This window comes from Artemia sp. Qi Xiang Cuo, chromosome 7 (assembly GCF_049724085.1).
Source record: "Artemia sp. Qi Xiang Cuo chromosome 7, ASM4972408v1, whole genome shotgun sequence".
Classification (NCBI taxonomy): Eukaryota; Metazoa; Arthropoda; class Branchiopoda; order Anostraca; family Artemiidae; genus Artemia; species Artemia sp. Qi Xiang Cuo.
In genome coordinates this window covers 50,202,547-50,227,317 of record NC_142800.1, presented here as the reverse complement: position 1 = coordinate 50,227,317, position 24,771 = coordinate 50,202,547, and the positions used below count along the sequence as shown (strand labels likewise).

Genomic DNA, 24,771 nt, shown 5'->3' with positions numbered 1-24,771 from the left:
AATTCCACATTTTTGTAGATAGGAGCTTGAAACCTCTACAAAAGAGTTCTCTTATACTCTAAATCTGATTGTGTGATTTTCATCAAGGTTCTATAATTTTTAGGTTGTTTTTCAAAATTTTTTCGAAAATGATCTAAATTTTATCAGGCGCGTAACTTTTGATGATTATGGCTAAACTTGATGAAACTTATATATTTGAAATCAGAATTAAAATCTGATTCTTTTGATGTATCTATTGGTATCAAAATCCCGTTTTTTAGAGTTTCGGTTACCATTGAGCCGGGTCGCTCCTTACTTACAGTTCGTTACCACGAACTGTTTGATACCTCGCTCTTTACTCTAAAGTTTTTGTTTTAGTACTTTCAAAAGAGCTATCTATTCTAATTAACAGGCATATGGGATTCAGTGGTTTGTGATTCGAACAAAATTCAAACTATAGCGTAAAGAGCGAGGTATTGACTAGGGAGCGAACTCCCTAATATACGCAATAAAAACATACGAGTATAGAAATTCGTTACGTAAGTTAATTCGTAAGTTACGTCAGAACAAAATTTCGAGAAAGCCAATTAGCCAAAAAAAAGGAAAATTAATATGCGAATTTCGTTTTACTTATTCATGTACGGTGAGCCAAAATCAAAGCTGCATTAATTCAAAAACGTTCAGAAATTAACTAAAAAAACAAGTTTTTTAAACTGAAAGTAAGGAGCGACATTAAAACTTAAAACGAACAGAAATTATTCCGTATATGAAAGGGGCTGTCCCCTCCTGAACGCCTCGCTCTTTACGCTAAAATTTGACTCTGTCTCACAACTTTATTTTTTAAAACAATATATGGAATAATTATAACATATATGGAATAATTTCTGTTCATTTTAAGTTTTAACGTCGGTCCTTACTTTCAGTTAAACAAACTTGTTTTTTTTAGTTAATTATAAAAACAAACAGCAATATTACTTCTTAATTTGAATGCTTTCTAAGTTCCCTGTCAGAAGAAATAACAGCGTTTTATCATCGAAAAGTGACATTAAACCTTAGAGCGAGCAGTAATTCGCGTTTTCTAAAGCCGTTGAATTTGCGATGAAAGCGATGAAGACTGGTGGAGTTCATTACCGATTTTTTTTCTGTCGTTGTTGTTCCACTGGCTTAAACATTACCTCGCTAGAATATTCTTTCTGTTCTTACGTTTTTTACTTCTAGGAGTAGTAATGAGTAAATAATCGTCTTATATCGATATAAATTTATAGCTTATTAAGTAAAAAAAAACAAGTTTTTTTTTAACTGAAAGTAAGGAGCGACATTAAAACTTAAAACGAACAGAAATGATTCCGTATATGAAAGGGGGCGGTGCCCTCCTCAACGCCTCGCTCTTTATGCTAAAGTTTGACTCTGTCTCACAACTTTATTTTTTAAAATTAAAAAACTGTAGCGTAAAGAGCGAGGCGTTGAGGAGGGGACAGCCCCTTTCGTATACGAAATAATTTCTGTTCATTTTAATTTTTAATGTCTCTCCTTACTTTCAGTAAAAAAAAACTTGTTTTTATTTAATTTCTGAACGTTTTTGAATTAATGCAGCTTTCATTTTGGCTCACCGTACATGAATAATTAAAACAAAATTTGCATTTTAATTTTACTTATTTTTTTGGCTAAATGGCTTTCTCGAAATTTTGTTGTGACGAAACATATGAATTAACTTACGTAACGAATTTTATATATGCGTATGTTTTTATTGCGTATATTAGGGAGTTCGCCCCCCTAGTCAATACCTCACTCTTTATGCTAAAGTTCGAATTTTGTTCGAATCACAAACCACTGAATCACATATGCCTGTTAATTAGAATAGATAGATCTTTTGAAAGTACTAAAAAAAAAAAAAAAACTTCAGCGTAAAGAGCGAGGTATTGACTAGGAGGTGAATCCTCTCATATACGTAATAGTTTCTGTTCGTTTTAAGTTTTAATATTGCTCCCTATTTTCAGTTGAAAGACCTTATTTTCTTTATTTAATTTCTGATCGTTTTTTAAATAATGCTGGGAAATCTGGCGCCCCCTTCATAGAAGTGTCCCTTCGCCCTAGGAAACATCCCTACATAGAAAGATGAAAAAATGAGTGTGAAAAAAATGAGCGTGGGAGGGGGCTAAGTTGCCCTCGAATTTTTTTGTCACTTGAAAAGGGCACTAGAATTTTTACTTTCCGCTCGAATGAGCCCTCTCCCGATATTATAGGGCTACTGGATGGATACGATCATCCATGGGAAAAAACAAAACAAATAAACACACATCCGTGATCTTTCTTCTGGCAAAAAATACAAAATTCCACACTTTTGCAGATAGGAGCTAGAAACTTCTATAGTATGGTTCTCTGATTCGCCGAATCTGATAGTGTGAGTTTTCTACGAATCTGATAGTGTGATTAAGGTTCTATGACCTTCAGGGGTTGTTTCCCCCTTTTTTCGAAAATAAGGAAAATTTCTCAGGTGCGTAACTTTTGACGGGTTGGATTAAACTTGAGGAAACTTGTATATTTGAAATCAGCATAAAAATCTGGTTCTTTTGGTGCATCTGTTGGTGCAAGTTTCAAGTTTGCACTATGAAAAAAATGAAGAAAAAGAAGAAAGAAAACGGACATTTATATATCGTCTTACTTTGAAGGCTAACTACTGAATTGAACATTACCAGTGAACTTTGATATTGTCACACATAAATTAGATATAATGGCGAAATTTCACTTGATCGAAATGATCGAAATATTTTTTCTAACTGTGTGGGAGGTCTTCTGATTAGAAATAGAAACAAAATTTCACCCTTTTTGAAGGACGCAGAGGTCAATCTTTTTCCGGAGGAGTTGCAGAGAGACACGGATTTTATGGCATCAATCAAATAAAAATATCCAAGTTTTTTTTACACTGTAAATGACCACCAATTACAAATAAACCGAATTTGTAGCCACCTGGAGGTAATGAGCCCCAAAGAGTGTCCCTGGTTGAAGGTAATGTTGTAACATTGCTGCGTCCTGTCCTGAGAGTACTCGTTGAGTGACCGATTTACTTTACTACAATGGGAGGGGTTCAAATGGGGCTTAGCCATTTGTTCGCCGTGTTTTTTTTGCATTTAGAAAGTTTCCATGATTTTTTTTTCCATTTTAGATAAACTGGCCTTTATGATTGGGAGTAACCTCTGGTGAGGAAAAAGCCAGGCCCGTGTCAAAATAGCAGTTAGCCTACTTTGAATACAATATTTGAAAGTGGCCTTTCTGTTTCGCCAGCAAGTGTATGTACTCTTTATTTGTTTTTTCTTCTATAAGCAGTAATCAGTAAATAGTCCCTTTCATAGCTTGTAAATATGGCTTTCTAACGTATTGCTCTTATAAATTATAAGGATTATTCCTGTTTTGTTCAAAATTGCCCTCATAATTTTTCCATCGCTCTGGTTAGCAATCTGAAAAAAAGCAAAATAAGCAGAAAAATACGTTCGCATTGTAGGTTAAATACTGAATTCAATATTTACGAGTGAACTTGGTTATTGTCACATATATCATCACTAACTAGTCAATTTAGCTTATGAGTAATAATATAATTTTAATCTAGTTATGCGGGAATCTTCAGGTCAAAGATGGAAACAGTATTTTACTCTTTTGGGAGGCGGCAAATCACTTTCCGCGAGGCTGCTAAAAGTCACTGATTGTGTGCCAAAAAAAAAACAAAACACATTTTTTGCATCATAAACAACCACCGATTACAAATAAGCTGAATTTATAGCCTCTTGGAGGTCATGACTTTATTGGCCTTCCCCCAGATAGTGTCCCTGGTCGAAGGTGATGCTGTCAAGTTACTCAGTTCTGCCCTGAGAGTATCCTTTCGGTGACAGATCTCCTTCACTGCAATGGTAAATCCTCAAAAGGGGTTTCGGCATTTGTTCTTTTTTTTGCATTTAGAAAGTTTCCCTGATTTTTTTTTTTTTTTTTTTTTTTTTTTTTTTGTAAGTTGGATAAGCTGACATTTATTGGCAGTCACCTGTGGTGAAGATAAACCAGGCCCTTTTCTAAAAATCAATTACTTTGAGGATGGGAGTTGAAAAAGGCCTATCTATTTTGCCGGCAAGTGTTTACGCTTAGTCACTCTCTGGAAACAGGCAGAACGGCTTTTCGCTGAAAAGGACCTTAACAAACCTTATCAGCGGAAAAATGTGAATAAGTGAGTCAATTAGATTGCTGGATTAGTGTGATCTAGAATTCATAGAGACGATACACTTTTGGATATACCAGCTAAAGCAGGTTTGGAAAGATATTAAGAAAAACTCTGACCACATTCATGTTTGTTCGCATTCTGTAAGATGTTAAATAAATAAAAATCATTTTTTTTCAACTGGAAGTAATGAGCAACATTAAAAAGAACAGAAATTGTTCCGTACATGAGGGGGTGGGTTTGTAGCCTCTCCTCAATGCCTCTCTTCACGTTAAAGTTTTTTATTACTTTAGAAAAACACTTTTAATTCTAATTAAAGGACCCTTGTGTTTCAGGAGTCGTTCTTAAAGAACTGGGACACAAAGTCAACCTTTAGCGTAAAGAGTGAGGTATTAAGGAGGGGCCAGTACCCCTTATATACAGGGTAATTTCTGTTCGTTTCATGTTTAAATGTTGCTTCTTGCTTTCATTTGAAAAAACTTGTTTTCTGTTTAGTTTCTGATCGTCTTTCAAATAATGCTGGGAAATCTGTCTCCCTCCTCCATGGAAATCCCCAGCACGATAAATTCCTCCATTAAAATTTCTTTCCGTGTAAAATATCCCCCTCCCATGAACATTGCCCCAAGACTATTCCATCATCACTGTAATTTCCCCTCGGAAAATGTCCTGCGGACAATTAAGCCTGACAAATTCTTTTTAATCCTTCTTTTATTACAAAAAGAATTGCTTTTATTTTATGATCGTTTTTCAAATCATGCCGAAAATTCTCCCCTCCCAAGAAGATTTTTCCTGGAAATTCCCCCATGGAAAGTCCCTCCTCAGAAAATTCCTCCATGAAGAGTTTCTCGCTAGAAATTTCCTTCATGGAGAGTTTCTCTCGCGTAAAATCCCCTTCCCTCCACGGGAAAATTTCCGAGACAATTTCCCTCGGACAATTCCCCCGGAACATCTCCACTTGTAAAATCGAATCGCCAAAGAGAAAGTAATGAAAAAAAAAATCGCATAGGAATTCTGGCAATTCCCCCGAAAAAATTTCCCCTTGAAAGTTTAACCCCGGAAACTTTCCTTCCCATGGAAAAGTTGGTGATGGGGATAGTCGAAGAAGACTCCTTTTGGGTGCCAATTTCTGTGAAAAATTTAGACGTAGATTCGTCTTTTTTGTACAAGTGATCCAAACGAAGCATATTTTTTTATAGCAGAATTGTCTCGTTTTGTACTGTGTTTATTTCCATGTCAATGAGCTCTAATATTTTAAGTGGTTTTCCCACTAAATACATAATTTCCTGTGATAAGTGTTTAAGTTACGTTACTGTAAACATAGCCTTTCTCACTGAAACAATACCTTTACAGGATCGTCATCTAAAATCCTTACAATCACCATAAGTAAACTACTAAAAAGTTAAGAATGTGGAATATAGATCCAACATCTGACGATTATACTTTGGTTATTACAGAAGGATAGGTTATGATGAAAAGACGGCATGAAAGGCTTTCTAGGAAAAATTTATTAATTTTCAAAATTCATTAATTGCTAATCTAGAAATTCCATTTTGTTGCTGCTAAGTTGACTTAATCATAACGCAACATAAACTTACGTAGCGCAAAATCCCGTGTAGAGCTCGAGTCTACTTTGTACTGTCTAGATTACGAATAAAATTTGCTTCGTAAGATAACATAAGCGCGGAAACCCCATTAATAACATTTTCTCAAGTTTAGGAAACTGGCACTCTTGTCAAAAGTTATTTATTTTCCCCTTTTTTTGTTAATTAAATGGACTATAGGGAAAACAATAACCTTCTGTGAAAATGGAAAACTAAGCTGAGATAGCGGTTCATAGATTTTTTAAAGCTTTTCATTATAAATTAAAAGTTAATAATATTAATTAAGCACAAATGATGATGACAATGATAAGTAATAAGTCAACTCAAGCTGAGAACTTACATCATAAAGATGTTGTCTTCCAGAACGAATTTAGGTTATTCAAGCTTCAAATATCTGGCATTCAATTTTCCGCTTAAAGGTTTCTTTGGAGAATATTTTTTTATCAAGAGCGTTCTAAAAGAAAATAAAAATAAAACGTAATTTAGAAGACTGGTAAAGCTGAGCCTCGGGTATCGAATAATAGCAAAATTGTCGATAAAACTGCTGTACCGCATACAAATGACACCCCAAAACCCAGAGAGGGAACCCAAACCTCAAAGCACCTCTGAGATATTAAATGTTTAAATTTTTCTTTATTCTTTAAGTTTTATTCTTTAAATGCTGTGTAATTCTTCCTGGGGAGTCAGCAATACCCAATGCAATCATCATACAATTTATCATTATGATTGTAACTTCTCCAAAATAAAAATTTTGGAGAATATTAGCCGCAATAAAAAGATTACAAGTAATCCATATCTTTTTATTCTAACTTCTTTTTTCAATTAGTTTAACCGTAAAGTTTGAAATAAGAATTTTGGATTTGAAACAATAGATGAAGTTTTCAGAATAACTTTTAAGCGTATTTCTCTGATGCTATTTTAAAGGGACATAAAGTTTTGAATCTGATGAAACGATAGGGTTATTTGATTTTTAGGCTGAAGCTTAAATGTTATTTTCTAAACGAGCGCTATGTTTGTTGTTTCCCAAAGAAATCAAAGTTTATTTTTCTCAAAACAATCTCAGTCAAATTTCCTGTTTTTGAATTTATTCAGTCGCATAACAGAGTCAGATTTGATTTTTTTTTGTTTTGGAAATGTCAATTTTAAAGCGTTATGTGGTTTTTCCTTTGGAACGATTAATTTTGTGAACGTTCGATTTTTTTAATATAGCTTTGGGATGCATCTTCGTGATGGCATGGAAGGATTATTGAAAATGAACAGTTAAAAACAAATAAAGGGGAAATGTTGAAAATTAAAACTAACAGAAATTATTCCGTGTATGAGGAGTACTGCTCCCTCCTGAAACCCAGCTCTTTACGCAAAAGTAGGGCCGTACCCACCATTTTTTTGTCAGGGGGTGTTTTACAAAAGGATTTTTTTCCGAGGGGCGAGGAGGTTTAAAAAACTTAAAAAACCCATCAACAATTTATTTGCATTCATTTTTGTTACGTTTTTACAAGTCAGACAAACAGTTCAGGGGAGAGGTCAAAACCCCTAACCGCCCCCCCCCGGGCTACGGCCTTAAGCTAAAGTTTGGCCTTTTGTCTCAATTCCTTAAGAACCAAAACAATACGAGGGCCTTTCAAACACTTTCTTCTAAACACAAGGGCCGTTGACATGGAATAAAAAGTCTTGTTTAAACCAATATAAAATATTTCATGGTCTAATGGCTACTCCTCCCAAACCCCGCGCTTTTTACGCTTAAGTTCTACAGCGCTTTATAGTGTAAGGGTATGCTTGAGCTGCCGTTCTTAAATAATTGAAACTAAAAGTCAAACTTTAGCCTAAAGAGTGAGGTTTGAGGAAGGGGGAGTTCCTTCACACACGGAATAATTTCTCTTTCTTTTAAATTTTGATATCGTTCCTTACTTGTTTTTTAACAAGTTTAACAAAAAAAAACTTCTTTTCATTTAATTTCTGATTTTTTTTTCAAATCATGTATAGGCCTTTCCTCGATATAATAAGGGATGCCGTCCCCACGGCCCCCTACTACTTGCTATTAAATTGTATGGATCAATGCCTTTTAAATTGATTGGATGTGTCGTAGATCGGTAGCGTGAAAATTTCATGAGGATCAACACATTTCTCCGGTACTTAATTCCTCATATTTACTAACAAGTGATACACTAATATACTAAAATATATAAGGCAAAAGAAAAAAAAAACTATGTGGAATAAATCGTTAATATCACTAAGCAGAAGGTCTAGTTTTTTTTTTTAAATTTACACTACAAAATAAAATGAATGATAGTTGCATGCAGAGAAAAAGTGTTATTTGTTAGGAGGCTGCAATCCCCTACCCTCTTCTTGCGACACATAATATTTTACTTCCAATGTTTATCCCGTATTATCAAAAGAAATTTCTACTAGGATTAAGTGGGATAGATATTAAAGAGTTATAAGTTTTGAAGGTTCAATCACCCCCCCTCCCCCCTCATTATTTAAAAATTTATTGTCAAAAGATTAGAGTCTTATTCATCTCCCGGGAAAATATAATTTAAACTTAATCACTAAAACATATAAATAAAAAGTAAAAAAAAGCTACATTCCATAAATCGTTATTAAGTACTTCATTTGCCCGTACGATAGTGGGCCCATCCCTGGATCTGCCAGTGACTAAGTAGAAGGTCATAGATCAAAGTCTATTTTTTATGATTTACGCTACAGAATAGAATGAATTATAGTTGTATGCCTAGAAATTGCGCTATTTGTTAGGGGGCTACAATCCCCTGCCTTTCCCCTTGCGACAAAAAATTTGTATTTTCCTTGATTTATCCTACATTTCTAAACATTTTTTCTACTAGGAACAAAGTGCGATAAAAATTGAAGAGTCATAAGTCACATGCTTTTTCATAAGGCACATTCAGTGTGTTTTAATTTGAAAGTCTCTAGGTGAATAGAATTGAAAAAGAAAGAAAACCATTAAATAAACTTAAACACAAAATGTGTATTTGCCCTCTCCGCCGTTGCCTGTGTTGGTTTGTTTATCAGTCTGAATATATTAATTCAGCCGAACAACTTCCTAAGAGAAGTATGAGAATTCGGATCTAAGTCCCTAAAAGCACACAAACCTATAATAAGTATAAGGCCTTTGAGAGGTTTATGCTACAAAATTTATTAAGTAGTACTTACATATGTTTGATTACGAGTTTTTCGTAGCTCTTTAGAAAATATGGCACATTAACCATCCAGGGAGAATTTTTTAAAATGCCCAATTCTAAATTGCGACCCGCAGTTACAACTTTCAGTATTGCGATTTCTGCTGCAGGATCTTCCTGAAGAGATGCTTCGTTCAAGTCGAATAAATGTTTTGGAAGTCGTGGTCTTCCAAGCTTTTTGTATATTTGCTTTAGTTTTTCCCTGTGCTTCTATACAGTAACCAAGCCAATGCATCTTTTATTACGCTTCTTTACCATCTTTCACAAAGCACTTTTGTGAACTAACAAGGCCAATTTCTTTAACTACCTTTCTCTTCTTTCAAAATCTTTGATCGCAACCTAATTTGACGGAGCATTCCTATTTGCATAATATGTTGAAACATTTCCCTTTGATGTCAGTCGATACAAGTTGAAACCCTGAACGTTTATCACCTGAAAACCGGTAATTATGCCCGCCCATTGAAACTAAATATGCAACAGTTCAGGAGTGATGGTAACAACTTTTAAATAAACTGATGAAAATGTCTTTTTTGAACTAATTAGGAAAAAATCTTAAAAGTCAAGTTGTTCCTTTCAAAATCCTCTACAAGTCCGTGTTAAATTTATTAAACTTGTATTTACCGTTTCCTCATACAAGTTGAAATGGAATTTGCACGAAAAAGTCTAATTTAGAAAGCCAAGTAAAAAATATTAAAAAAATATCAAACTCAGATTATATTGCTAGATCAGGGGAAGAGATAGAAACCAAAATGGATGCCTTAATGCGTCTGTTGTCGCCATAGAAGCTAAAAATATTTAAGATGGAAGAGATAGCCGGGATTGTTTCTTTTCCCTTCCTCCTTAAAGCGAGTGAAAGAATGCATTTGAAAAAAATGAATGGCTCTATTTGGTGTTTCTGTGGAGTGATGTTGAAAGTTGTATCGTTTTCGTACTTACTTTTAACTCTTGCTGAAGCAGACGTTAGAATCCCAATATTCCACGCTGTTCGTATATTTTTTTGAAACTTAACATTTGTCTAGAGCTGTCGCCTTTTCATCCTAGTTTGTGTTTGTTTTTTACAATCAATTTGACTGCGTCCTTGTTTTTCTCGTAGTGCATCTTTTTGTCAGCTACTTGTTTAGCTCGACTTTCATATCTTTCTTTCTCTAAGTTTTCTTTCGATCTTGTGCTACTATTCTATACACAGTCTACTTCCCTGTTGGTCTAGATAGTCTAGAGACAGTTTATTCCTAGTCAAAAGTATTAAATGTTTCTAATTATTAAAACAAGTTCCAAACTATATTTGGTACCCCCATAACGATAATTGGATATAATTTCAGAGGTAAGCAGATACCTCTGCCTCGATTATCGCTTGTGAGATTTTTTATCTGGTGATTTTTGAAGCTGAGAAAAGGGGTCTTCAAGCTTAGAGACCTAAGACCAGTCTGATGGGTTGCCCCATAACAAATGTGCTCCTGTCAGATGTGGCCAAATTCATTATAAATAATCAAGCTAAACCTGCACAAACAAGCATCCATAATTGACCATACACATATTTCATATTTTGAAAAGGAAAACCTAGTGAAAGTAAGATTCAGTAAAAGTAATAATGTTGGCCCAGTGGCTCATAAAATATATTTTATGCGTTCTTACCTTTACATATAGGGCGTCAAAGCTTGTTGAAAGGCTTCAAGTATTGCATCTTAAATACAACAGGCCAACTTAATCAACGAATAAATTAGACTTTAATCACGATTTACAATTTCATCCTGGTAATTAAGGCTTCTTTTTCCGTTCAGTATTTTGTCGTATTTCATGTGAACTTAGCTTTGTTGTGAATAATAGACGATAAAAGATTTTTTTTCTTTATTCATTTAAATATTTACTTGGAGGGCTTGTTAGTCCCTTAAATTCTTCCACTATTCGACTGTAAAATTATGAGCAAAAGGTTTGGTTACTATATTACACGTTTGTCAATTTCAAAGCCTTGTTTATCTGAGTCAGTGCAACGCCGTTTGGTCTATTCGCGGAACAAGACTTCTAAGAAGACTTCTAGGACTTCTAAGAAGTCCTTGATGGGGTTTTCTCGTTTCTCGCCCTACCAAAATCAAAACCAAGAAAATCGATTTGAGAGTAGACGCCGGTTTCTTGGAAACGGTACGGAAAATTATTCAAATGAATGTTATCTTAGTTTGAACAATGTCCCTTATGAACTATAGAAGACTTAGGGTAATACAAAAATCTCCAATCAATATCCCTCAGTTAAGTCGTTATTATTAAGCTTCATTAAAATGTACCGACTGAACCATACCCAACTTTTTTTTTACTCTTGAAATAGTCTAAATTGTTGTCGAGATGCAAACTTCCTTCTGCGTAATAGATTTAGATTTTAGGTGCTAAATTGGTACTTGTCAGTTATCCAGACCACTCTCAAGTTCTTGATCTGAATAAAAAACCTGTTTCTTTGTCTGGATTCAGAGATAATTAGCTTAGTCTCGGTGAGATAAACTACTATATATGTATGTTTCAATTAAATATCTAATATAGCCTACAGAGTTGGTTAGGTTAGGTTTGGTGTTTAATCTGTTGCGTTCTGGGCGGCATGTTTTGCATAATTCTCTGTTGTAGTTCCCATGATTTTATTTCTAAAGTGTTTTATTTTCATCATATTTTGGTATATTTCGTTATGATTAACCTAATTTCACTTCTTGAGTGTGGTCGGGATAACTGATAAGTACCGCTAAATTTAATAGGACAATTACATGGCTCGTAGCTCCCACTTCTCTTCAAGATTCCCGAAAACTATGTCAAAATGAACAAAATTTCATTAAAATGGTGCATAAAAATGTTTTTTTCATTCTTGCTCCTTCTCTTCAGAAAATTCTAGCCCCCCCCCCCTCGAAAAAAAATGGATGGGGAGTGACATTCCTGGTGATTTTCGTTTTGTGTAGAAACCCCCATTTCAACACAGCTGTTGAATTTAATGTCAAAAACCTGATGGTTATTTTAACGCTTGGGACTGGCATACAATCTTGTTCTGCTCAAAACCTGTCATCCTACGCTCCTACCATTGACTTGACAATTAAAAATGCATAAAAGGTGACATAGTGTATGGTTTTTTTCACATCATTCCTTGCCAGATGATCGTGAAAGCAGCAAGTTTACCAAGTGCATATACACAGCAAACCAAGAATTGGTTCTCAAGTTACGATGCGGGATTTTTACACCGTCTCTATTTTGGACCTTAAATCCGCTGAGTTTCTCGCGATTCCATCTTAGAATTTAATGGTCTTATCTCATAGAATTTGGAACTTATTTGAAAAAGTTCCTCAGTCAAATTCTGAGTAAACTCAGGTGTTGGCCGGATTAAGGAAAATTATCCGGATTAAGACGGATGTTTCTAGAATTTTTTGTTATTATTGGTCAACATAAAAATTAAAAATTTTTTTATAATTCATGGGTAAAAAATACAAAGCGCGCTATCCCCGTTTTCTAGGAATTCTTGTGGGGTTTTAGGCTACCATCTTTCCTAGGAATATCTTGCAATTTTGAAGTTCGGATTTATGTAGGTCAATCGTTAACATAGCTTTAACATGTATTTCTTCATGAAGTCCTTCTAGTGCTGTTAGTTCGCTATAAATGACATGTATCTGCATATGAGTTGTTTCTAGAGCGGGATAGTGGGGGGGGGGGGGTGTAGACTGCTGGTCAAAGCAGCGTGATAGATTGGCTTTGTGAAAACTGTTAGAAGGTGTTGGGGGAAATCCTAAAATTCAGAAGCCCACGCCTTATGAGGGTGTGGGCTGAGAGGTCCTCAAGGGAGCATGCACCTGATCAATTATGTATTAGAAATCAGTGAAAAGGCCAAAACAGTACAGACCATGTTGAACTTGCTTTAAATGGAAATACTACCCCTGAAGGTATAAGTTTGGTAATAATTCTAACTCAATTTGATTATGAACGATATTTAATGTGTTTTTACAGTGAAAATTTTGTTGAAGTTTGCAAAAGCCATAAAAAATTGGTACCAATTCACCAAGACCAAATCTAGGGGGGTTACGGGTTTGAACACGGAAAAAAAAATCCGAAAAATATGGTGTTCAACGAAAAGTAAAGAGCCATATTAAAACTTAATACGAACAAAAATATTGCAGCGTTAGTAAGTAGTTACTGTCTCAATCTCAAGTAGTCGTAGTCGCTGTTCGAAGCAGTCAAAATCGCATGTAATCACAATCGCAAGTAGTTGTAGTCGCAGTCACAAGTAGTCGCATCGCAGACGCAAGTAGTTGCAGTTACAAGTAGTAGCAGTAGTAGTAGTAGTAATAGTAGTAATAGTAGCAGCAGTGGCCCTGGAAGCTTCAAGTCACTTCCGTTATCCGTTCCTAAAATATTGCAAATACGCCCTTTTGATAATCTGAATGCACATGGTGGCTTTTGACTTAGTTCAACATCCCCCTCAACATTCCTTGAAGTTTCACCTTAATGCCGTTAGCCTTTTGGAGACCCAGGATGGGAATAGCTCCCCTTTCCCAATCATAAATCCTACATGTTAACGATGGGCAACTTGCATAACCCACAGCCCTTGTCCCAGGGGTTGTGGGGGATCATGACTTCGCTGGAGGCATAGCCATTGGACCTTTAGACTACTTTCAACAAAAAAACTATCTTAAAAGTTCAATTATATATCTTGGGGAGAGAGCAGCTAGAAGGGTGTGCGAGGGGGGCTGGTTGCCCTCCAATCACTTTTGACTCTTAAAAGGTCACTGGAACTTTCTAAGTACCCTCTCCGAAGTTTCTATAACCACCCCTTCCATATGAAGTGGCTCTGAAAAAAAGAAAAATATTGAAGACTTACAACTCTTTACTACAGATACTTTACAGCTCTGATTTTCATTTCTTTTTTTCTGTGTGTAAGCTTTTTATTATAATTTATTGTAATTTATTTGTTTTGCAGAAACGTTTTGCAAACATGGTATCTGAACTTCTGAGTCTTTTGACTTTTTGCTTTTCCATAATTTTTTTGAAAATATTGCTTGCTTCAGTACTTCACTTGTGGTGGAGGTTGGTAGATACGTTCAAAAACTCTCCAGCTCAAAATAATGTGCCCTATATTTTCTTTCTTCTAATGTAGATACTTTTCACTTCGACTATATACTACTTTGCACACCTGAGCAGTCGCAAAGCTGTAGGTCTCTGCCTCTACCCCTGGTGTTAACTATTTTCCGAAATTTCCATAAATTTGCTTTTGAAATAACATTCTTCTTTTACGACTAATTAGATAAAAGCTACCCTTCCCGAATCGGCTAAAAACGTCGATTCTTTTTTAACGTGTTTTTTTTTTATTTTTGGTTACTCTGTGCCGTGGTTCGCCCTTTACTAGGTCGTAGCTATTTCTGCAACCATCATAACTGCCAATGAGACTGGCAGTAATGTTAACGCTACCTATTAGTTCCTCAATAAACTGGTATTGAGATTTCAAAGTGAAAATGATTCAAATTGCCTAATAGTTTTACTGGTTTTAGGATTGATTTCAGATTCTATAGGCGCTTTGAAGACTTACACAGAGTTGGTTTTAAGGGGGAGACAGGGGGGTGGGGCACTTATCCTGGGCGCAGAAATTTTAGGGCCGCAAAATTTCAAATAACTAATCTAACTGTTATAATCATTTTGTAATTTTTTAATTTAATTTTTATCAAAATGAAGTAGAGGGCGAAGTTGGCAAAATTTTGCTAATAAATGAAAATTTTGTCAAAATATGGCCTGGAAATTTTTGGAAGACAGGGGGACGCTAATCAATTTTTTGCCCTGGGTGCAAGAGAGGCCATAACCGCCACTGGACTTACAGTGCCTTTCATTAGGCTAAGAAATTATAATCTGAAAAAAATGTATAGAGAGCAATATGACGGGAATGTATATATTTTGGTTTCGGGTGAGTTTGTTAAAGATCTTGTTAATGACCAGATCTCCAAGAATATATAGCAAGACATGTAATTGAGTCAATTATAAATATGAGTATTAAACAGATCTATTTTTTCATCAATATTTGTAACGGGCAATACCGTTTAAATCATAAATAATAAAAAAAAACATGGCAGGTAGCTGGCATGTATTCCTTACAGCTGTCACCATTTTGTCTGACCAAAAATTAATATTGAATTATCACTTCGTTTATTTACGGTTGTCAAGCCTGCAGCAAGTTCAGATGTATAACTAGAGCCAAATGTTAGACTTTTCTACGTTTACAGTCAATTTGGTGATCACTCTATTCATGGCAAAATATCCTATTCCCTCTTACACATTGTAAATATAAAAAAAAAACAAGTTTTTCAAACTGAAAGTAAGGAGCGACATTAAAACTTAAAACGAACAGAAAGTATTCCGTATATGAAAGGGGCGGTCCCCTCCTCAACGCCTCGCTCTTTACGCTAAAGTTTTTTATTGTTTTAAAAGATAAAGTTGTGAGACAGAGTCAAACTTTAGCGTAAAGAGCGAGGCGTCGAGGAGGGGACATCCCCTTTCATATACGGAATAATTTCTGTTCGTTTTAAGTTTTAATGTCGCTCCTTACTTTCAGTTTAAAAAACTTGATTTTTTAATTTAATTTCTGATCGTTTTTTGTTAATGCAGCTTTTATTTTGGCTCACCGTCATTGAATAAGTAAACAAAATTTGCATAAAAATTTTACTTTTCTTTTGAAATTTTACTCGTCTCTAAATTTGGTTCTGACGTAATTTACAAATTAAATTACGTAACGAACTTCTATATTCGTATATTTTTACTCTGGCAAAAAATGCAAAGTTGCAGATTTTTGCAGATAAGAGCTTGAAACCTATGTAATAGGGTTTTCTGATACGCTGAATCTGACGGTGTGATTTTCATTAACATTCTTTCACTTGTAGGAGATGTTTCCCCCCTCTTTAAAAAATCAGGTAAATTTTCTCATGCTCGTATCCTTTGATGAGTAATACTAAACTTAATAAAATTTATATATTTAAAATCAGCATTATAAGCCCATTCTTTTAATACATTTATTTACATCAAAATTCTGTTTTTAAAAGTTTCGATTACTATTGAGCCGTATCGCTTGTTTTTTTTTTTTATTACGTATATGTTATTACGTATATGAGGGGGTTCTCCCCTCAGTCAATACCAAGCACTTTAAGTTAAAATTTAAAAAAATTTAAATTCACAAACTCCTGAATCACAAAGACCGTTTAATTAGAATAGATAGCTCTTTTGAAAGCTACAGTTCTTTTGAAAAAAAAACTTTCGCGTAGCGGGGTATTGACTTGGGGGAGAACACCCTAACATACGTAATAATTTCTGGTCATTTTAAGTTATAATGTTCATTTTTATTTTCAGTTGAAAAAACTTGTTTTTTTTATTTAATTTCTTATCGTTTTTGAAATAATGCTTGGAAATCCGGCGCCCACTTCATAGAAATTTCCCATACCTCAAATAAACATCCTCCACGGACAGATTCTCCAGAGTAACCCACTCCTCCATCCCCCCCCCCCAGAAAAAAATCCTTACTGAAACCGTATGCATACGTCCCAGTAAACAAGACAATATGAAAACAATGGGCAAAGTTCATAACTTGAATCCCCTCCACTTGGACCTTTGGGGGATTAAGTCATCCTAAAAGACATATTTATTATATTTTCGACTATGCTGAACAAAATGGCTATCTCAAAATTTTAATTGGGTGACTTTGAGAAAAAAAATGAGCGTGGGAGAGCCTAGTTGCCCTCCATTTATTTGGTCACTTAAAAAGGGCACTAGAACTTTTAATTTCCGTTCTAATGAGCCCTCCTACGATATTCTAGGACCACTGGGACAATACGATTACCCCTGGAAAAAACAAAACAAAAAAACAAATAAACAAGCATCTGTGATCTTTCTTCTGGCAAAAAATGGAAAATTCGACATTTTTGTAGATAGGAGCTTGAAACCTCTGCATTAGGGTTCTCTGATACGCTGAATATGATGGTGTGATTTTCATTAAGGTTCTATAACTTTTAGAGGGTCTTTCCCCCTTTTTTGAAAATCAGCCAGATTTCCTCAGGCGCTTAACTTTTGATGGGTAAAAATAAACTTGATGAAACTTATATATTTGAAATCAGAATTAAAATTTGATTCTTTGAATGTATCTATTGGTATCACAATTCCGTTTTTCAGAGTTTCTGTTACAATTGAGCCGGGTCGCTCCAAAATTATAGTTAGTTACCACGAACTGTTTGATGCGTCGTTATAAATGACGTAATTATGATGACAATGTATATAATATCTGATAATCGTGTATAATTTTACGTATGGGTTACACCGGCGAATCCATTGGAACCCTTAATGGCCCGAGCATAGTTTAAATACCTGTGATTTGTATTTCCATTTGTACGAATAAGTTGGCCACCAAGGGGGCAAACCGCCCTCCTCGTCTGGGTGTATTTTGGTTCTGAGCATTTTGTTTGCCTTTTTTTTTTGTAATCTGTTGAGAATAAAAATAAGTCTTTGAAATTTTAGCCGATAAACCCAAAAAAGAACATAAACCAAAAATACTTGTGAAGATTCTAGCCAAGAATTCTGCCACGGTAGAAAACGTCAATTGAAGGTTTTTTTTTCTAAAAATATGGACGGTGATCCTTAAAATTCCACAATTTGGCATTTGTTTTGGAATAAAATTGTTTTGGAATAAAACTACTGCTTTCACATTTTTTTTTATGTCGTGGTAAGCGGAATATTGCTTGATCAAACAGTTCGTGGGAACAAACTGTAAGTAAGGAGCGACTCGGCTCAATAGCAAGCGAAAATCTAAAAAATCGAACTTAGTCGACTATTTGATGCATCATTGATGCATCATTGTTGTCAAAAGGATGTTTCTGTAATATATCAAGAACAGCTACGGATATTAGGTTCAGACTTTCAGGGAAAACTGAATAGGAATTGGTTTTCTATGCTGATTCCAAATATATATAAATTCATTACGTTTAATGTTACTAATTACAAGCTACGAGCCTGGGAAAAGAAAACACCTCAAGACGTCAAGTGATCTTAATGAAAATCACACTATCAGATTTACCAAAAATTTTGAGACAGTCATTAAATTAAAACATACTTGAAAGGTCCAATAACTATGCCTTTAAGTATGACATGACCCCTCACACCCCCTGGGGAAAGGGCTGTAAGCTATGCAATTTGGCCATTGTTCATTTATAGTATTTATTATTGTGAAATATTCATATTTTTTGGGAGGCGGAGGGGGAGGGTAGGGAGAATTTTCCGTGAGGAGAAGTTTCCTGGGAGAACTTTCCAGCAAAAATTTTACATGGGGAAGGGAAATGATGAGTATTTCCTGGCAAGATTTGAAAAACGTTCAGAATTTGAATAAGATAACAAGTTTCTTCAACCGAAAGTAAGGAGCAACATTAAATCTTAAAACGAACAGGAATTATTCCGTACATGAGAGGGGCTGCCTCTTAATCAACCCTTACTCTTTTAAACCGTTCATGGTAACGAACTATAAAAGTAAGGAGTGACGGTGCCCAATACTCATCGAAACTCTAAAGAAAAGGAAATTTGATGGCAATTAATACTTCAAAAGACTTGGATTTTTATGCTTATTCCAAATATATAAAATTATTTAACTTTAATAATACCCATTAAAAGCTATGAGCCTGAGCTAATTCGCCTGATTCTCGAAAAGGGGGGAAAGATCCCAAAAAAGTAGCGCGACCTTAATGAAGATCACCGTATCAGATTAAGCGTATCATATCAGAGAACTCTACTGTAGATGTTTCAAGCTCCTATCTACAAAAATGTGGAATTTTGTATTTTTTTTTTGCTAGAAGAAAGATGACACATAAAGGTGTGTTTATTTGTTTGTTTTGTTTTTGTTTTTTCCCCAGGGGTGATCATATCGAGCCAATGGTCCTAGAAGATCGGGCGAGGGCTTACTCGAACGTAAATTAAAAGTTCTAGTTCCCGTTTTAGTGACCAAAAAGGTCGAAGGGTAACTAGCCTCCTCAAACACTCCTGTTTTCCCCAAAGACATCTGATCAAAATTTTGAGAAAGTCATTTGGTCCAGCATAGGTCCAATTACTGTGCCTCTTGGATAACATGACACCCCACAGCCCCCAGGGAAAGGGATGTAAATAATGCAAAAAAAAAAATAAGCATAAAGAGCAAAGGGTAGAGGAGGGGGCAGTCCCCATCATATACGAAATAATCCCTTTTCGTTTCAAGTTTTAATGTTGCTCCTTACTTTTGTTGTTATTATTACTTTTATAATAACTTTTATAATAACTTGTGTTATTATTATTTATTTAATTGCGGTAAGGGATGAGAAATGAGACATTTTTTCTACGAGGAGATCTTGGAACAGCGAAGGAACGTTCTGATGAAGTCCATAAATTTAAGTTATCTATTGGAAAGAAAACTAGTCCTAGATGCTCTTACCCTTGCTGGCGGTGATGTTGACATTGACCATAGTAGAAAGGCCCCTATTGATCCGACGCCCACCACGTGGTTTATGGTTTTTGTCAGTGAGAATGAAAAAACTGAATTTTTCTCACTTGAAAAAACATGATTTTTTTCACTTTGATGGATGTTTTTTTGGACGGTTATGAGTGTTGGTCAATTTATTTTATGTTTTTAATGGATGTAAACATCAATTTATGTCGGTTTTAGGGTTTTTGTCAGTGAGAATGAAAAAAACAGCGACGAGTACAACAATTCATGAATGTTTCATAGTTTTAATCAGTAAGAATGAAAAAATAGGATTTTTCTCACTTTGATGGATGTTTCAAAAACAAGATAACGTGTTTCCTTCTCAGTCAATCAGAGGGTTTGTTACATTTGCTTCACAGCAAATCAGAGGGCTTTTTATATCTGCTTTCTCAGCCAATCAGAGGCTCGGTTATATATTGATAGCGGGGGTTTGCAGAGAAAATGTGGAAATTGTTTTTACTATAGTTTTATTAGTCTGTGAATAGAATTCAAAAGAGTGAGAAGAACAGTTTTGATTTTACTCATTTGGATATATATATTTGTGTTGATGGTGAGTGGAATGTTTACCCTATTGGAAGTTGATAGTGGAGTTGATGGCAATAATACAAGAGCACCAAACATTGCGGTGGAAATCACGAGAGGATCACGGCTTTGTCTGGAATGGGATGAAGTATATGCAAGATATTTGTTATCCTTGAGCAAATTTAAAATGGAGGATCAATTATCTTTCACTGCTAAAGTTGATATAGCGCATGTGAATAGACTTCAAAGTGCTTTAAGTTCATTAGTGAAGCATATTGAAGACAATAAGTTCTATAGCTAATTGTACATGCATAGTATTATTGTTGTTATTATAATTATTCAATAAAATTGTTTCGAAATCGAAAATGCTCCCTTTCTTTTCAGGTCAGGTTAGGCTTGGGCCTAGCGAATCAGGGTCAGTCTAGAGTCAGCAGTCAGAGTGAAAGAATTGAAAAATGAATAAATTTGAGAAAGAGAGAATTAGATCAAATCTAGTGTTTATGGAAAAACATTTGATTTTGGATGACGATTTTCTCGAGTTATCGCTTCAACGCAGGATATTCTCTCGTCAAGGAAAACTTGACAATATAATGAGAAGTGATTCTCCCCCATTGGACTATTGTATGAAAATTTTTAAATGTAACTCAATTGCTTATAGTCAATTTATTGATATATTAATTGGAACAAAGTAGAATCATATCGTGTACATACTTTTGAAAACATTGCCAATGGATTCAATGTAGATGGCTCCCCCGTCATTCGAAAGAGGTAAGGTCACAGAGTTACTCCTCTCTACAGTCATCCACCTTGAATTCATTAAGCAAGGACGATAAGTTTCGTTTTAGCTGTGAGAGAGTTAAGTGACATTGAAACCTATAATGTTCTTTACTTGTCCATTTTGCATGTACTCTCTTGGAAGTCGGACTCAATGTGAAAAATTCACATTTTTTGATAAATATAGTAAAAAGTATAAATTTTTTAATCCATGTAAATTACATAGAGGCTATGCAGTACAAATTAAATGATGTAATTCATGTCTTGAGGAGGTGTGTGACTCTCACCCTATAGGGCACCTGTGCTCCAATTGTCACTATGATAAATGTGATCAGTGGGAGAATACTTACCCCGCTATGATTGGAAAGAATTCCAAACGTGATTTTAGTTTATTTCTACGAGATTGGTATCGTCGTGGATTTAATTTATTCTGGGAAGAGGAATCTGGTCTACGATTCAACTGTTGGGGTAACAAGACAATTTGGTTTCTACGTCATCGTTGTGACAACACTGCCTACTGTGACTATAAACCAAGTGATTTTTATTTGGCAGTTACCGAATGTGATTCACCATTTGAAAACATTGTATGTGATATTGCTTCAAATAGACAAATTGAAACTCGTGAATTTCATAATATGAATGCAAATAGCATCATTGACTATACAAAGAGATATGACAAGAGTGAAGTTATATTATGCTGTAGAAAATGTTACCCTGACTTTGCAGTTAATCAGGATCAATTTGAAGTGAATCCAAATGATTTACAGACATTAATGGTACACGACAGTTGCCTATGTACCGAAGAAGAAATCTATAGTGAAGATTTAAAGACATTGTTGTATATATATGCATTTTATTAATAAACAAATTCACAAACATTTTTTAAGTACTTTACTCTTAGGGCACTAAAATCAATACTGTATAGGTCTGAGAGGATATTTTCCACTAGAAAGTCGTTCAGACGTGGATTATCACCATAAATGTGGAGACACTGCTTTTAAGTATAGCCGCGACATCGGACCACAAAATATAGTAGTACATGGAAGCCACAGCTTTTAGTCTTTAGATCCTGCGCCGTCTTCCGATTTCGAATCAGAGTTGTCCCACTGCTATTAACATAGTTGCTGATGTGGGGTGTGTAAAATGTATAGGGTAGGCCAAGAGGATCAAAAAATCCGATCGTCTTCATTGTTTGAAAGATGCACAGCTAATGACCCGTCAGCACATTTGATGGACTGCTATTAACAATAATTAAGGTATTGTTGACACGTTGAACTTTTCCAAGAAAGTCCGAAGGTAGACAATAGGATTGTTACTGGGGCATGTAGGGGTCCATATTAAATGCATTGATACTTTGACTGGTGTTCATGGCGCCAAGTCTAGTAGAAAACTGCCTTCGGGAGTGATTTCCCAATAGGTTTCATATTGATTTAGTGAGATTAGTGCAATACTCTCAGCCAATGGATCGGCAAATGTACGCTCCAAACGCACACTCCTAGTACGTACTATACTCATATCCTGTGTGCCAGACAAATTCAGTACAATGATAACATGTGTTTTAGCAAACATATATTTGGTTATACCATTTTCAAATAGTTGAGAGTCATGATCTAGGGTTTTCAAGGTCAATTCGTACAATGTTCTATAGAATTTATCAAAGGATAGACTTTGGAGTGGGATGCCGTTTACTTTACACAGAAGAGATGAAACTCAAAACATCTTGAATTTATGTGGGCATCCAGTCCATGATCCTATTGCACTGGCGCTTTTTACAAATGCCAAAGTAAGTTTTGATGGAATTTCACCATTGATATAAGATGAATCGGTGAAGGTGCGTGACCCCCATGCAATATAACGTTGATTGGTGATTGTATGAGGATCAATTAGTTTAATATTATTTCCATTGGCACTCAGTTTTTCCACTGCCAAAGCAACAGAACTCATAACCTGTTGTTTCCGTACATGAAGTATTGCTGAAGTGAAGGAGAGACTTACATCGGGATTGGCAGCAGGTTCTTTTCTCAATATGAAATTGGATGGTGCAAGCATGAGATTTATATCCACTTTAATATTTGGCGGTAGCCATTGGGGTATATTAAATATTTCATGATATATTTTTCCAACTAGATGTAATTCACTAGTTGTAGCATTTTTAAATGCATCTGTACTATCAGTATTAGTGATATATTCAAATCCATTGGAGGTGCCTCTCAATTCCTTGTATGACTTGGGTGTCATCAACATGAATTGCATATAGCTAGTATAATTTGAGAGATTGTTGCTTGTGCTCACCAGTATGCCAATGATGTAGACACTAATTTGACGAAATAGATTATGTAATATACAATTTTCATAGGATATTCCATCGGCCCGAATTGGCATTGTATTATCGGATTTCCGGACTTTCATTTGTAAATCTATAAATGTTGAAGACATGTCCATAAAGTAGTCTTCATTGGAATAAATTTTAAAGTGGATATTATTGGAGAGGGGTTGTTGAAGATAAAACTTTTCATAGTATCCACGCTTGACACTCACATCAACATTTTCAGCATTGAAGAGATTCAATGAGGCGGGGATTGAAGGTTGAGAATCCTTATGCGGTAGGTAGGACATCTTAAGAGAAGAAATCTAGTTTCGATCTAACAATTCTCTTCCTGGGGCTTCTTCTTCTGTTTACACTACGTGTCGGCTTTTTCCTTCTTTTCTTTGACAAGAGGGATGATGTCTTTCGTTTCCGACCTGAGTGGAGACTGATGAGTGATGCATTGTTTCTCAACCTTTTTAAACCTTTTCCATTTTGTTTTAATCTCTCGCCAAGGGTTCGCACACTGGACCTAAGATTTTCCGTAGCACTTTTTTTAAAATCCTTGCCAGAGCCCCAATCGTATAGTGTAGAGGATGCAAAATCTGTTGCAGCCGGTACAAGATATTTTCTAGCCAGAGGTAGTGAAGAGCGAAACAGCTTAGCAAACCAACTGCCAAGACCATAGCCAGACATTGACGAGCGACCCTTGTAATAGTCCATTCCATTGCCCTGTTGTCTTGGGCCAAGAGTATTAACATAGCAGTCAATATCAGGACAAATGATTACCATTTTTCTATTAGACATCTTGCTGTTGAACGATGGGACGAAAATGGCATGTAATCACAGCCAAACCTTTTGAAATTGCTATTGGATCACCCAATTCAGTTCTTAGTGTTAACTGACAGAGTTCCAAATAGGAAGTGTCTACGGGAATATACTGAAGATGCTTTATATTGTAGTGGTGAATATGCTCTTGATTGGTTTTTCGTTCAAGAACTCGTAGGAGGGGAACATTTGAATTACCAACCCTAGATGTTTCCACAAATGAGGCGTAGAGAAATATGGAAGTGTCCGTGGAGAAGGCAGGCGGGTAGTCAGCAAAAATGAAATTAGTGTTTCCGGCACTTTTACCATTGATTATATTGAGCTTAAAGTCAAGATCATCCATTAGGTTATCATTGAGAATAACCTTTTCACTGGCAATAGGTGAACTAATGTAGATCTTGCCCTCCTCCTTTGAATAGTTGAAATGAAAAGCTCCTTTTTTACGAGCGGAAATTCTTTTATTAATAGAACGACATAAATCATTCATACAGGTGAGTTCCTCGTAGGGTAATTCAATATATGGATAATCCATCCAATTGATTTTTTGAATTTGTTCTTGATCATTTGAGGATGGTGGCGGCCAATCATAGGGTCTAATTTTTATTTCATATTTACGATCTTTTCTCAGGATGTCATAGGTATTTTTGAGAATACAGTCGACAAGAGCCACTTCATACTTTCCATTGTCTTCGAATTTGATGGTGGGGGAGAGTTTCGTCCAAAAATCACTTGTTCTATTCAAGTCATTGTAGAGAGGATCAGAAGCATTTGACATGAAAGTCACATAGAAATCATTGGGCATTGTTAATGTCTTCAGCACTGACTCAAGAATCAAAATCTGAGTTGTATTCTAGCAAGCGAATAAGCAACTGTCTCTTGCC

General features: G+C 35.4%; 1 protein-coding gene across 1 annotated transcript in view; it reads left to right on the top strand.

The window, feature by feature from the left end:
* Nucleotides 1-24,771, top strand: part of LOC148950380 (uncharacterized) — a 179,288-nt gene that overhangs the window by 39,640 nt on the left and 114,877 nt on the right. Inside the window, exon 2 of the mRNA XM_089091856.1 lies at nt 3,143-3,266. The gene's annotated coding sequence lies outside the window, so the exon portion shown is untranslated. The remainder of the gene's footprint in view (nt 1-3,142; nt 3,267-24,771) is intronic.